The 16,757-nt window shown below is 42.7% G+C and overlaps 1 long non-coding RNA gene across 1 annotated transcript in view; it reads left to right on the top strand.

Annotated features, from left to right (window-relative positions):
- The window catches only part of LOC311585293, a 507,115-nt gene that overhangs the window by 346,175 nt on the left and 144,183 nt on the right, over nt 1–16,757 (top strand). The window lies entirely within an intron of this gene.

The raw sequence follows: 16,757 nt of genomic DNA, 5'->3' as shown, positions 1-16,757 counted from the left end.
CATCTACGATGGGTGACCATGAGTAGGACAGTAGGACTTCAGGAATAGTGACAAGGCACTGAAACATGAACCAGTCAAATTTGGCTTCGCCTGTAGGGGTGCTCAGGATGGGCCAGGCTGGCTTCTTGGGTCCTTAGGCAGTATGGCTGCTTCTATGCCTCATTCTCACAGGGCCTGCGCCATTGGATCTGGTGTTGGCCACAATGGGTGCCTGTGATGCTGAGCTAGGACGAGAACCACTGGTTCACATTGGTTCTGAACGTGAAGTCCTACTAGCAGGAGTGCTATGTTGTAAGGGACACAGATTCTGGAGCCCCAGCTAGGGGACACTATAAGGGACACCCTCAGAAACAACAGAAACTATACTAATTTGGAGTGGAAACAGTATCTAGAGACAGAGCTAAGTTTCCATCAAGGAAGAAATTAATGGCAGAGGATTCTTGGCCCTGGGTAGGCCGAGATTAATACATATTGCATGATATTAAACACGCACACTCTCTCTGACACCCTGCCATGGTTGAATGTATCCCCAAACTGAGGCTGAAGTTTAATCCCCATTGTAAGGCATTAAGAAAGGACTAGGTAAGACTATAGAAAAGTGATTGTGTCTGGAGGTTTCTGCCACCATGAGTCTGTTAATCCACTGCCAAATGAATAGATTGATGGTTGGCTCTGTCTCCTGTGTCTGCCTTTCTTGCCATGAAATACTTTGTTCTTCTGGAACTCTGAAGGGCATCCCCATCAGTCAGAAATCTCACAGTAAATGCGATACCTCAACTTTGCTCCTCCTATCCCCCAGAACTATGAGAAAATATATTTATTTTATTTGTAAATTGTTCAAATTCAGATTTTTGTTGTTGTTGTTGTTGTTGTGGCTTCAGAGGTCCTTATACTCACAGAGAAGCACCAGGAGAAACAGGAAGGTTAATCTGTCAGGGCTGTCTTCCTCAAGGGGAGATGTCCCAAGTACTTTATGGCCTGCTGACCTCTATGCTATCGGTCAGAGAGCACACTAGATTCCATGCTGTTTAGCTATAGAGCCCACCCTCATGGTCACATGTACTTTGCAAAGGAGTTCCTATGTAGTCACACCTGAAGCTTTATTGTGCCTGTAGGTGGACTGATTGTAGCCTGGAACGTTTCCCCAAATTGTACTGTGTTTTAAATATGCTGACGAAGAACCTCCTGGCATTAGACTCCCCGCAATGTGATCCAGGTTGAAGAAGTCAGTCTGTGTGAGTTTTGCTTCTCATTTCTTCTCATGGTTGGCTTCCCTGTACGACACCTGCAAGAGACCCCACCGTGTTTTGTTATAGCAATCTCAAGGATCTCAATCATATTTTATGGTAGTCAAATCCTGTATATCTTTTAAATTATGCAACTAGACTTATGTATTGCTTGAATCCTGTAGGGAGCGAACCTTTCCTAACAGGGTGTACTTTGAGGAGAGCTAGAGTTCCCACAGACTCCGTCTGTTTCAGTCCTTTACCTATAAATTGATGCTCAAAGTAAATGAAACGATTAGTTCCCACAGTGTGGGGAGCTACTTTGATTCCGTTCCAGCAGGGGGAATGTAGAGAGCTACCAAGAGTCGGCAGCAGTTTGTCCCTCACTGCAGAGTATCTTTTTCCTTGTGTTGAGAAGTGGAACGGTTTTCATTTCTGGTCGAGTCTGGGCTCGAGTTGCTGTGGGTTTTTGACCAGAGGCTGGCTATGAACCATATGGTAACAGGTCTGGGCCTGCCTCTGACTCTGGCTTCTTTCAAAACCAGACACCACATGTGATGTGCGACAGTGCTGTAGTTACCATGGTTTGTGATAGGCAATATTTGGAGAGGACATGTACCTTTATAGAGAAGATGGTATGGGGGATAGAAGGTGGATCCTGTATTGAGGGCAATTCTTCACAAGATTTCCACATGTCTTGTGATTTCTTTTGCCTTAGATTTATCATCTATCTGTCTATCTATCTATCTGTCTATCTATCTATTTTTTTTAAAGTTAATCTCTCCTTGTGTGTCCCAGGCTGGCATTCTTCTTGTGTCTGCCTCTGTAGTGCAAGGATGACACTAGAGAGGTCAGGTGTGAGCCACCACAGCTGCTTCTATTGCCTTTTTAAATGATGTTTGTTTTCAAGGAGGCTTATATGACAGATGTCCTTGGAAGACTGAGGTGGCCTATTCCTTCTCTTCAGAGGGCAGGTGTATTTCTCACAGGATAGTAACAATAGTCTATGGCAATTTTGCTGGTAGCAGCTTATAGGACTGGGAGTTTTCTGGAAGGTCCACACAGCAGCTGTGGGATGTACTAGTTAGCATCATCTCCTAGACCATGCTATATTATTTCTATCAATTGTCAGTGGGCAGGGGCTGCAGTGGGCCACAGAAACCATGCAAACATCAGATTCATGTGGACTCCTGATCCACTGTGATTAACACCCTGTTTCTCACACAGAGTTCCTGCCAGCATCTATGGAATTGTGATAGGTCAATTTGTCAGCTGGCAGGCAGGGTACAACCTCAGATCTTTAGAGATTCTTGTCATTTGACTAACTCCTGGCTTCTGTTGATATCCTAACAGACAGCAGATGCGTGAGGGATACAGTCACTGTGGACATTTCATCCCCAGCAGATGCCACATGGAGGAGAACTGCCCAGCCAAAATGCCACACAAGAGAACTGAGATGTTCCCAGCCAAATTTGGGGATGGTTTGCCATGCAGCAGGAGATGAGCGTAGGGGAGAACACAGTTGTCTCCTTCTTCTCAGATAAGCCCAGTTCCCATGGTCCTTCTCGTTCGCACCGAAACCCACGCAAATGACGTCAGATTTCACACTTGACAGACCTAGCTACAGTCTAGGTACAAGAAGTGAAAACTGAACTTTCAGGATCAGTAACTGCCAATACCCCCATCACTGATAGAATAAGTTGCAGGTCCCCTCAATTCTGTCTTTGTCCCTTGTGTGATTGGTATCACAATGCCTTTGTCAGAATTTTCTTCTAATTGATTTCCATGTTATTTCCTTTCTTTTTTTAATATAAAATTTTCCTTCTTTAAAAAATTTTTTTAACTCATGAAGTCTGTTATTTGGCAATTTCATACTAGTTATTCTTACCTCCACAATCTCTCATCTCCCTCTATCTTCTGCCTGCCTCGCCCCGCCCCGATTTCCTTACTAATCTCTTTCTTGGTTCATGATGTCCATCTGACCACAGCATTGGAACTGTCCATTTGAGTCTAGTGAGTTCAGCAGTGAGTACAAAACTGGGGACAATGGCTCCCCTTCTAGAGTGTGTCAATAATGCCTAATTCTTCAGGACCCCATGAGCCCCTCACTCATCCATGACACACTGTTGAGAAGCCCTGCCTTGCGCAAGCCCAGAACACGTAATTGTACCTACTGTTTGTGCCTACAATGGCTGTGTTGCGTGTACAGGATGGGATTCTGCTGCATTTCTCCCTGTCTTCCAGCTCTTGCATTTTTTTGGCCCCTACTTCCACAATATCCCTGAGCTGTAAAGAAGGTAGTATAAATGAAGTGTTTGGAGTTGGTCCCTCATCTGTCACTTATTCTCAGCATCGTGGGTAGCCATGACTCGAACCTTCATTTACCACCCTTCACTTCAGAAAGGCTCTGGTTGTTAGGGATGAGAGTAGCCTTTGTCTTGACAGCTGGTTGGAGCCAGGCCTCTTTCTTGACTTTACTTTATTCAAATTCAGGCTCCTTCAGCACTTTTTGCTTTGTTACTTTAAACGACTTATTTTATTACACCGTGTGTGTGTGTGTGTGTGTGTGTGTGTGTGTGTGTGTGTACATATATGTGTATATATGCTTGTGTTTTCCCAAGGAAGTCAGAAGAAAGCATTGGGGTCCCTAGAGCTGAATTGAACTCTGGTCCTCTGCAAAAGTGACAAGAGTTCTTAACTGCTGAACCAGCTCTCCAGCCCTAAGGAAGAACTGAGTTGTCTAGGAATCAGACCAGTGTCTACTGCTTAGAAGGCAGCTATGCTCACTCACCTCTCTGCACCCAACACACAGATTTTCTCAGTTTCTAACAAAGACATCCCGAGGAGGAGGAGGACAGCTTATGAAGACTTCCATGGGTCTCATCAGTTATTCATTACTGCTTTTAATCAATTGCCTGCAGCTGTGGGGTCATGGTTTCTATCGTCTCCTGAATCTGTAGGAAATGTTAGTGCTAAGTCAAGGGAGGCGGTCTGCATCTGATGGTCAGGCTTTGTAGTGAACTCAACACAGTGGAGAAAGGAAATAACGATAGTGTTTACTTACATATACGCACATGCAACCTGCTGAACCCATTTCATGTGGCTTTCATGTCCATGTGTTTAGGCCTGGCCACTTAGAATTAGACAAACTGTCAGAGTTTTCTCCTGGGGGAAAATGATTCTTCCTCTCTTAGAAGCAACTGATTGTCTTATAGCTCTTCATCTCTGCATGGGACCCTGGCAATTTTCCCCCGTTCATGTTGGCATGCCGACTGATATTGTCGTCATACAGGTTTTGGTTGGGAAACCATGTTGGTGCTTCTTTGGTGCAGCTTCCCTCTCAAGCTAGAAGACACTCTCCAGCAACAGAAATCCTGGTCCTCTGGTTCTTGCATCTTTCTATAGCCTCTTGTGATTTCCCCTGGGCCTCAGGTATAGGGGTTTCCCTGTAGATGTATCAGCTGGGGCTGGGTACCCCACAGTCAAGTATTCTTTAACAACATTCTTAACACCATATTTACTCTAAAAAGTATGAATATTGTAATCTTAAAACCTGAAAAACAATTTAAAGTACGTACTACACATAAAACTTATTTTTTGTTTATTTCACTTATGCATATATGTATATAATGTATTTTCATCCTATCTCCTCCTTATTACCTTCTCTTATCACTCTCCCATTCTCTCTGGACTCTTTCCCAACAAATCCCTCTGAATTTCATGTCTCTCTGTGTGTGTGTGTGTGTGTGTGTGTCCGCGTCCCACTGAGATTAATTATCGATGCTTGTATGCGCACAGGTGTGGGATTATTTACTGGTGCCCAGGTTAGTTTACCAGTGGATTCACCACTGAAGCTATGATTCCTACATATTTTTAGCTTGATATGTCATGAATGACAACTAAGTAACAGCAATGCAATGGAGTTTGGGGTCAAGGAGAAGTGTGTTTTGAAGGCTGTTGATGCTGTTATTAAACCATAGAGCTTATAGCTGTCTAATATTGTAGTCACCGGGAAGTACAAGGCACATTTCTTTCTTCCCACAACTGGATATGTTTAGTTTTTGGCAATGCCCATACTCTTTATATCACATCTTGGTTGCTATTCTCATGTTTCACACACATGTACAAAGAGTCTTCACGAATCTCCTTGGGTCTCTATGACAATGCCACGAGTCGCGATGGCATACACTTTTCCAATTTCCATGTTAGAGAAATAGGAAATCAAAACAAAGAGAAGCCAATAACTCACATGAGATCCCGGAAGAGAACTCATTGCCTGCTCAGAGCTCGTGGGCGTCCCTCTACTTCCTTCGTAGTTGGAGGACCTGAGGTGCTTGTGTGAGTGGTAGTGACTTGCTGGGCCATCTGATGAGGCTGCTGATGCTCACCAGGAGGCTCCTTTTCTGGGCTGCTTGTGAGCCTGGCAATTTTAAACTGGCATCTACAAGCTCCACATTTCCCTCTCCGCATTAAAAAGAATATTAAGGACACCTTGAGGGAACTGAGAAAGATCAGCCAGTTTCTTCATTAATCACAGTAGCTGCTGTAACCTCAAGGTAAGGTGGGAGGGAGCTTAGGGAAAAGGGGCACCTGAGAATGAGAGAGGTGTGTTCCACGTGTTCCTGCCGACTGTGCCACCCCTAACCTGATGGCTAGCCCAGGACACAGTGACAGCAGAAGCCCCACCCCACTGGCACACCAGCAAACCTCACTAATGCAATGGAAATGATAATTATTCCCGGCCCTGAGAATTTCAGTTCCTCTAGCCTACAGGGGTATTAAAGTTGATTAAACACATATGCTTTGGGTAGACAGCAACTCCAGTCACATATGGAGTGATCAGTCTTTTTCCTGCTCTGTAAGACAGAGAGACCACAAGGCCACAAAGAGCTGGGGCTAAGCTTGGGCTGGAGGATGGAAGCAAGCCCAAATGCTTTGTTACATGCAAATCAGGGGAGAAAACCAACCCCACTAATAGTTTTTTAACTCTCCATAATTCTGCACATAAAGAGGCTCAGATGTGCCTATTAAAGTTAAAATTTAATTTTAGTAATCTGTGATTTCCCTCCCCCAAAATACGTTTTGATGGACATTTGTAAGATATGCCTATTATTCTAAAACTTGGTGTTTATGTACAAAGGTATGCTTACGTGCCATGAACTAAAACCTGGATGGATGATTTGCAGTGCATGGGTGATGACTCACGTGCCCTCAGGATCCAATTAGTTCTTAAAAATGTATTTCTTAAGATGGTGGCTCCATTCTGCTACACTTTAATTAGTCACAGCTTGATTTTCCTCACAATTGGCATTGGAAACTATTAAGAAGCTATATAAACACACCCTGGGATAATTGTTCTTGAGAAAAGCCTCCGAATTTAATATTTGTCCATCTCAACTGGTCTCTCCTAGCAGTAACAGGGAGAGTATTACTGCTGTGGAGGGGGTTGGGGCTCCACCTATATAGGTTGGCAGGATGGATGCTGGGATGATACCAATAGGTCTCTGCAACTACAGAGTTAATGTTTTGGCTGATAGTAATGTGTCAATATAGTGAAACCTCACCTCTACACAGTAGGATATGTGAATCACCTGTATTAGGAGGAGACTCATGTAATTAGGCATACCATTTCTTTTTCATTAATAATATTGGTGCACATGTGTGCAGGTGCGAGAGTGTGTGTGCACATGCTGTGGTATGCTTGTGAAGGCTGGACTCGGCCTTTGGGAGTCAGCTCTCTCTCCTCCTGAGGACTCCAAGGGCTGAACTCATATTATCAGACTTGTGAAGCAAATCACTCACCCTGAGCCATCTCATTAGCCCCACATAAAAATTAGAAATACTTTAAATATTAAAATGATAAATATTATAAAAACAATGCCCATTTTGCCATGATGATATTTTCTATATCTTAAAAACTCTGGATGAACTATTTTATGATGCTTATTTTATCATAATTTATGAATAGGTGAGGAAATCATTAAAATAACCCACTCTTGTCATTCACAGTTATAAGTGCTCATATTTACTTTTTTGTGTCTATAACTACTAGGCAGAGCTAGAATTATAAGAATTTATTCTTTTTAAAAATTTATTTTATTCTTGAGATTATAATTTGATGGCAACATTTTTCTTTTTTTCTTCCTTACAAATCCTCTCATGTATGCCTCCCACTCTCCAAATTCATGGCCTCTTTTAAAAAAATTGTTATTGTATGCATATAAGTATGTATGTGTATATATATTCCTAAATATACATTGTTCTTTCAGATAATGCTATAGAATAATGCTACTGTATGTTTTCAGAGATGACCATGTGATACTGAATAACGAGTTGCTGTGCTCTTCCCTGGGTAAGGCCATGTCTCCTGCTCCCAATTTTTCTCAGTTGCCTTTAATTCTCTGTGTAGGGCTGAGGCCTCATGGGCTTTTCTCTGTCCAGTTTGGCATAGTCATTGGTGTCATATATATTTCCTCCATCTCACATATATGATATTTATCATATACCTACTCATAATATAAATACGTACATACATACACATACCTATATGCTCATTTTATGGGTATAGCTCCTGATGCTACTAGGAGACACACCTTACAGCAAACACCCTGATCTTTTGGATCTCACGATGTTTCTCTCCCCTCTTCTGCAATGTTCCCCAAGCTTTAAGATGTGGTAGTGGCCAGGTGCGGGCGTGCACACCTGTAATACCACTACTTGGGGAGGCAGAGACAGGTGGGTCTCTGTGACTTTGAGTATGGACTGGTGGTTTACAAATTGAGTCCAGAATAGCCAAGGCTACACAGAAAAATCCTGTCTTGAAAAACAAAGAAGATGGAGGAGAGGGAGGAGGAGAAGGAGGAGGAAGAGGAGGAGGAGAAGGAGGAGGAAGAGGAGGAGGAAAAGGAGGAAGAGGAGGAGGAAAAGGGCAGGCAGGCAGGTAAGAAAGAAAGATGTGAGAGTGTTTTTGTAGATATATACATTGGAACTGGGATCCACAATTCTGAATTTTGATTGGTTGTGGTTTTATGTAGTGGTCCCCATCTGTTGTAAAGAGGTTTCCTAATGAGATAATGAGGACTATATGTATCTGTAGGTATAAGGACAAATGTTTATAGAGCACTGTAGGGATTGCGTTAGTTTAGTGAATGGGTGCTTGCAGATTCTTCTCCTTTTAGGCATTGAGAGCACTATCTGCTCTTGCAGAGGACTCAGCACTCACACAGCAGCTCCCAATCACCTATAACTCCAGTGCCAGGGGATCTGGCATCCTCTTCTGGCCTCAGTGCAGACCAGGCATGCGTGTGGTGCACAGGCATCCATGCAGGCAAAGATTCACACACAGTTATATAATAAAACAAATTTTTAGAAAGTAGGCATTTTTCATGTCCTGAGTAGTATTTTTAAGTACAGTTTTGAGAGTTTAATAAACCATTTACATTTCAAATTAATATTCTTTTTTCTTGATTGTAAGCAAAAAAATATCGTTATTGGACAAGTTGGAAAATAAAGACAGATGTTAAGGAAGAATAAAACTTACACAAGAGTCTTTAAGTGATAAGCTACTAATATTTCCATTTATTGATCTGTCATTCTTTCATTCTGTTTTTAATATTAATCCCTTTCCCTCCTTGTACACACATTACATGATATATGTATATATATGTATATGTACTCATGCTAATAAATTTAAAATTACAGCCTTTATAACCTTCGAACTATTAATTTAATGAATTAATAGTTTATTATTTATTTATTTATTTATTTTTGGTTTTTCGAGACAGGGTTTTTTTGTAGTCCTGTAGACCAGGCTGGCCCCAGACTCACAACAATCCACCTGCCTCTGCCTCCCTAGTGCTGGGATTAAAGGCATGCCCCACCCCTCCCAGCTGCATAGTAATATTAAAGTAATTATTCATTTTTATTTTAGGTGTGTAGCTTGTATGCATCATATATATGCAGTACCTATCAAGGTCAGGAGAGGGCGCTGGATAACAGGAACTGAAGTTACCGTTCTGAGCTGCCATATGGGTACTGGGAATTTAACCCAGGTCCTTTATAAGAGCAAACAGTATTCTTAACCTCCGAGCCATTTCTCTAACCCCACTAAAATAGTATTTAACTATAGAATTATAGTATAAATTACATGGCACATCTCATATTATTGTTACTTAGATTGGCTACAGTGTTTCCTTATTACAGAGGGAGTAGCACTTAAACTTCTCTGTAGAGAAATGTTAATTCAGAACATGGCTCTTCTGGCAAGAGATCACATCCAAAGATCTTCTAGGTCTGTGTGATCAGGGTGGAATAGAAGCATGCCTTTAATCCAGGAGACAGGCAAACAGATCTGAGCTCAAGGGCAGCCTGGCATAGAACAAGTATCAGGTAAAGAAAAGCTTAGATCCAGGTGTGGTGATACATGCCTTTACATATTTGGGAACAATGAGGGTCAAGTTAATTTGTAGAAGGAAGCATCCGTGTTTGAAAGTGAAGTCTAATTGAATAGCAGAAAAGGTGATGAATCAGAGAAGATTTGACAGAATAGGATACGCCCAACTCTCACGAGAAGAGAGAGGAAAGGGAAGGTACTTAAGAGGCAGTTTTACAGAGAGAGGAGGCAGTTTTTACCAAGACAGTAATAGAGAGATGGGTTGCAGAAAGAGAAGTCAGTGAAGATGGAACAAGCCAGAAAATGAGAAGTGAGAAGATTAAAGCAGATTGCTGAGTTAGTTTGAGGCCAAGCAGAGCAATTCGTGGCTGAGAAAAAAGCCAGATTAAGCAAATCAGCTGGGAGAAGAGATTAAGCCAGAACAGCAGAGTTGAACCAGCCAGCCCAGAGCTCAGAAAGAGCAAGTAAAGGTGACCCGACTAAGCAGTAAGCCTCAGAGGCTAAAACATTCTAGACCTAGGTTAGATTGAATGGAGGCTAGAAGCTTCCAGGGCTAGGCCTAGGTTAGCAGAAGGAGGCACTTCTCCTCATTGGAATAAAGGGGGGGTCTGCCTCAGACCAAAGAAATGATTGCATTTGGTGAACCAGTGTGCCTTTTAAAAAACTGGGGTTGCTCAGAGATGCATGGCTGAGGAGTTACAGAAGCATGACTAGCAATCTCACTTCCATCATGAGTCCTGAATACTGAATGCTGGGGCTCCTGCTCAGTTTTCAGGCAGCTCCACAGCCCTCAAACCCCTTTCTGGTGTTTGGCTGCTCAGAACTCCCAACAACGCCTCTTATATTGCTGGATGGGCTCTCAAGAATCTTCTAAGTTTACATTTTCTCAAAAATATGACCTTCTGTTCAGCTCATGAGGCTCATGAGCCCCCTCTTTCTTCCCCAGCAAATGACTCTACGAGGAGAGGATGCTACATTTCAGAGGAACATGCCATACACATACCACGTCCCTTGAAGCAAGCTGTGTCCACGGAAGGGAATCCATGAGCCCATCTCACTACTCTACCCAGGATGCTTTCTTAGGGCCATTGGCCAAGGGCTATGGCTCCAAGTATATGGCTATAGGGGGCTTCCATAGTTGTCTTTCTCTCTTGGGTACCTCTTTGGCTTACCTGAGAAGGCTCATTGTGATGCTGCCAATCTCATACTCTCTTGTTTGTACCCAAGAGTGAGATACAGGGAACAGTGGGGATAATAATAATAGTCTCTTATGTCTGTCTATCTATCTATCTATCTATCTATCTATCTATCTATCTATCTATCAATCATCTATCCACTATCATCTATCATGTGTGTGTATCATGAATAGAGATCAGAAGGAAACTTGAGAGAGCAGATTCTTTCCTTCTGCCATGTAGGCCCTCAGACTCCAACTTAGGCAAGACTCTGAGCCATAGCACTGGACAAGCAAACAGCTAAGAAGAGAAGCTTAACAATGCCACTGCTGTTATCCGCACAACTGTTGTCCGCATGGCTGTTATCCGCACAGGTATTAATCTGCACAACTGTTATCCGCACAGCTGTTATCTGCACAACTGTTGTCCACATGGCTGTTAGTCACACAGGTATTTATCCACACAGCTGTTATCCGCACAACTGTTATCCGCACAGGTATTTATCCGCAGAGCTGTTAGCCATATGATTCTCGAGTGGATAGCAAGAAGTCTAACTTAAGAAATATTGAGGAAAAGAATGTTTTCACTCTTCCTTCTTTACTTCCTTCCTTTTTTCTTTTCTTTTCTTCTTTCTTTTATCAATGTGGTCCTATGTCTTTACCTCAAGTACCTTGTGTACTCCAGGCATGTGCTCTACCACTGGGCTAAGTCTCTAGCATAGTGTTTTTACTTTTAAAGATGAGAAAGCTTGAGGCCCAAATCTACCAAGGACTTTGGTGGCAGTGTGGACTGTGGATACACTCTGCTGTATACTTATAGAGTCCCCTCCAACAGTGTGAACAATGGTTGAAGATGTCCCTAGAATGCAAGTGTCCCTAACCTTACTATCAGGACTTCATTTTTTATGACTTTTCAGATTTTTCTTTTAAGCTTCACGTCCTCTAACTTGACCATTAGAGGTAAATTCTGGGGCTCGTTTGTAAGCCATTTTTAAAAAGGATCTTTGACATTTGCTTTAATGAGTGGTGTCATTTCTACCCATCTGGAGAGAATTGGAGGCTAGTGGAAGTGGGAGGGGACACGGCTTTGGTTGCCATGATGAAACTCTCATAGAAGTTTCTGGAATTTCTCTGTCTGCTCCTCATTCCTGGTGAGTGGTTGTCTGTGGAACAACCAAGGGAAGTTTCTGGCTATGGGAATTGTATTTGCTCTCATACCACCAAATGTGCTTTTACCTTCTTTTCAGATGAATTTTGTAAGAAGGCCAGCATCTCTCCCTGACCCCCTGCCAACAGGCCCACTCTGACTTTGCACCTGCCACTCAGTGTTGCCAGGCTGTGTGACAACTCACCACTTGGCATTCTGTAACTATGCAGCTGGGTGCCAAACTCCCACCTTAATAAAATAATGTTAATTGCAATAATATGATCTCCAATTTCTTATGTCAAACACTATGCCAAAAGCACTTTATATGTAATCTCTCATTTCATCCACACAAACACTCTGGGAGACAAATGTTACAATTACCACTTTAGGACTGTTATCCTGCAGCTGAAGGCTGATGAATAATCTTTCCAAGCTTCTGCTGTTGAAAGTAGTGTGGCAGGGATCAAGTTGCCCTGACTTTTAGGATGGTATCACTGAGCTAGTATCACTGAGCTAGCAGAGTGGGTGTCTGTATCCATGGGTTCAGCCAGGAATTCGACTGTGGAGTGTAAATCTTTGGGAAAAACAAGAATACAAACAACCCTGATCTGGACTGAATATCAGCAACCCTTTTCTTGTCATCATTTCCTAAAGAATACAGTATGACAAACATTCACATAGCAATTACATTAGCTGCTAAAAGTAATCTAGGCTAACGTAGGATATGCCAGAGGATGTACGTACGCTACATGCAGATGCTACACCATTTATTTAAGAGACCTATTCACCTAAGGATTTCAGTATCTGTGGTACTTCTCCCTGGCAATAAGGATGCTTTTTAACCAGCCCTTTGTTGTAGCAATTGACACCTGAGATAAAGCAACTGAAAGAGCTTTCCCTTGATTCAGAATCGCGGAAACATCAGTGTATGTCTTCACTGCTGCTACTTCGTAACTGCAGTTTTGCTACTGTTATGAATCATAATGTAAGTATCTGTGTGTTTCTGGTAGTGTTAGGTGACCCTTCTGAAAGGAGTTGTGACCCACAGGTTGATAACTACTGTTCTACCTGGATTCCTTCTTTTTTTTCTTTCTTTCTGCATTATCCTTGAGTTCTCCAGGTAGTGTGAAGATGCATACCTGCCCCTGGATGCATAAAGGCTTAATGCATGCCCCTCAGATGCCTTTCTTGCCAAATTCAGCTCTAGTCCCACCTAGGGGCACTAAACAGGAGCCGAACTGTACATTTGTTAGCTGAGGTGCTGAGGCTGGGAGCCCAGTGAGAATAGGATGACAGGGGCCTCCCATGTGAATCCCACTTATTGCCCTGTACCCTCAGAGCAGTTTGTGCCGAACACAGGTTGAAGGATGCCCTGTGAAAGAAGGTCAGGCTGTGCCACATCTTGGTCCCCAAGCAGGCAGGGATTTGGTTCTCACTCAGAAAGCCATCCAACCTTCTTACCATGGCTTACCATTGCCAATAAAATTTGTCTCATTTCTCCCACAGGCTGTTCATGTTTCCCTTTCTCTTCCCTCCCATTTCCCCTTCTCGCCTTTGTCTACACTGGTGGGCTTAGTCTCTCTTCTGAGAAATGAGGCTGCCATGGTCTGCCTAAAGCTTTGCATGTCACCCTTTTGTGTGCCTTGACTGCCCTTCACTAACCATCCTTGTGGATTCTTCCCTCACTATCTTCAAGCACTCCCCCTACCACAAGGTTTCAGTATGGCCTTCTCTGACCATCTTTAAAAAATGTTTTTTATTTAAGTAATTTATTCAGATTACATCTCAATTGTTATTCCCTTACCTATATCTCCCATTTCCCCTCCCTCCCTTCTCCATCCTATTTCCCTCCTATAGGTCTGTGACAGAAGGAGACCTAGTCCACCACTATAAGATCACAGCCTATCAGGTCTCTTCTTGGTAGCCTGCTTATTCTTCCTTTGAGTGTCACCAGGTCTCCCCACCAAGCAGAACTGATCAAATAGGGAGCACCAGAGTTCATGTCCAAGTCAGTCCCTGCTCTCCACACAACTGTGGAGAATGTGGTGTCCATTGGCTAGATCTGGATAGGGGTTCTAGGTTTACTGCATGCATTGTCCTTGGTTGGTACAGGACTACCTGGGTCCTGATCCACCAGCCTAACAGAGTAACACCTCACTCTTATTACTCTAAGCTCTTGAGCACATTCAGTTTTCTTTGAGATGCTTATGAGTCTGGTCTAGTACACATTGACCCTTTTAATGTAGCCTGTCCCGTACTAGATTATAAGATTGGCAGGGGCCAGGACATTGCTCATTTTGGTTATATGACAAGTACCTTGTACTATGGTGGGTACACAGTAAGTGGCCAGAAGATATGTCGAAGAATAAATGACTGCATCAGGCACCATAAATAATTATTCTCTTAAAGAGATCCAATGTGACTAGTTGATTTAGTGACTGCGAACTGCCTGTGTCAGCACTTACACATCTCACAACCCTTTCCTGATAGAAACTAAGAAACTTTAAAAAGCCATAATTTCTCTCTTTGCACTCATTCTCTTGCAATAGGGACCATGCAGCTTTTTTGTTAAACAAACACAACAACAACAACAACAACAGAGACTTTCTCCACAATGGAGCTGGATGTTGAGCTTTCATTATCCCGTGAACACTTCATGACATTGTCACTGTCTTGAAAAGTGCTTGACAGTGAAACAGTACTCATCCTGAAACCCTGGCAGCTTATGCAGCCAAGTCACAGCTAGCTCACAGCACAATAAAGCCCACTGCCGTCAGTGCCCTAATTGGCAGCCAGCTGATACCAAACGTCAAAGCAATGATATGACATACATAAATAAGTCCATCTGATACCAGCTGAGCTCAGGCCAGAGTGGCCAACTGGAGCAAGTGACCAGAATGATTGGCTATAGTTCTAATACCAGCTTGAGTTGTTTATTTCATAGGAAAAGGTAAGACATATACACATGACACACACACACATACGCACACATATACACATATACTCATACACATGAACATGTGTCATGTACATATACATCATATACACACATATAAGCATGTGTATATACATATGAATACCTATGATAAGAAGGCAGGAGGTAAACAAATGAAAGAAAGGGTTTGGGTTGGCTTTGGCAGATACTGTTATAATATTTAAGACCTTCCAACAAGTGAAGTCAAACCCAGGGGACTTTAGACTATTCTTACTGATGGGTCATGGAGCAGGAGTAATTGGCCTTTAGTGTACCCTATTCCATAAAGTGAATGGCAGTTTTTAAACTTTTTCTTCGTGTGATTTTTCTTTTGAACGTAGAAAGTCATATGTATAGAGAAGGTGCACGTCCATGGCGTCAGGATCAAAGAGCATGGTAGATCATATTAACAAGGGACTCATATAGGGTTTTTTTCTTCTTCTTCTAATAAGTTCAGGGTGGATATTGTGGGGGTTGATGTCGTGAGATGTTAGAGAGTAAGGTTATCAGCTGTTAGGGCTCCAGTTTTCTGTGGAGCCATCTTAGGAGTAGTCCAATCCCAAAGGAAAAGGGGAGTCCAAAAGAATACAGTAATTAATCAGCAGAGACTGGTGCATCAACTTGTGGGGCTTAAAACAAAACAAATTTACTTTGAGTGAGACTTCATATCAAGGACTTCAGATTATTTATCAAAAATATGAATATTTGATAATCGATTTCAAGTTTTAAGTGGGTATGGGAGAATTTTGTCAACATAGGGGATATTCCAATTCCAAGGTTACTTTTGGAAGACAGCAGGAAGCAGTTGGTTACCTCTGTAACATTCATGTCGCTATAGCACCAATGGGCATTATTTTTGACAGGCCAGTCATTATTGTAGCTCAGAGAGTTCACAGCTGGGTAAGACTGTTGATGGCTTTTCCCTCCACAGGAGTATATATATAGGACCTTCTGGTACTATGGATGCTAGCCAGAAGAGAGGAAGGTCCCAGATCAATACAAGCATTTTCTCTCCATGTCCAAGAGTGTAGTGATGTCTTAGCAGCGGCATCTTACAATCTAGTTCTGGTCATCTTCGTTTTCTCAGACAGGGTCTGTCACTGAGCCTGAAGCTTATTGATTCATCTAGGCTGGACAGTCAGTGAATTTCAGTGCTCTGTCTTCTGGCTCCTCCACCAACGCTTGGGCTACAAGCATGTGTTACTGTACTACTGTGTTCAACATTCTATATGGGCTCAGGGGAGCACTAAGTGGGAGGCTCACTATTAACAAGGTGGTCAGGGCGGACCCCCATTGAAGGCGTTGGTGACCAAATGTCGCTATGGACAGGTCTCGGGCTTAATATATATATATTTTAATTCCTTCTCTCAAGAGTAGCCAAATGCGCATGGATAATGACAGCTTAGTGACTGAAAACTCACTTGAAGATGACTATGTTTTCAGACTGGCCTAGAGTGGCTTTTATCCTGAGAAAGGAGGTGGGTGTTTTGTTTGTGTTGTGGTTTAGGCTTAGTTTGCCCCCCCCCCCCCATAGTTTTAATCATTTGAAGCTTGGTCCTCATGTGGTGATATGAAAGGTGATTAAAACTTTTTGTGTGGGGGTGATAACTTTCTAGGATTTATTATCCTGAAAAGCTCCAAAGATCCCCCAAGCAACACAGGTTACAGCCATTGCTCCTGGGTAACCTTTCCAACCCACTGTCAATCTGGGTAGGAAGAGCACTGACAACACCACACACCTTGTTGCAGCCTACAGAGAAGCTGTGCTGCCATGGAACTGGAAGTTTCTTCCTTGCTTTCTGGGCTTCATCACAGGATGTTATTGCTAAGATTACAAATGTTGT

The sequence above is a fragment of the Acomys minous genome (assembly GCF_964271855.1).
Source record: "Acomys minous genome assembly, chromosome: 15".
NCBI classification, from domain to species: Eukaryota; Metazoa; Chordata; class Mammalia; order Rodentia; family Muridae; genus Acomys; species Acomys minous.
This window is presented reverse-complemented; position numbering and strand designations above follow the sequence as displayed.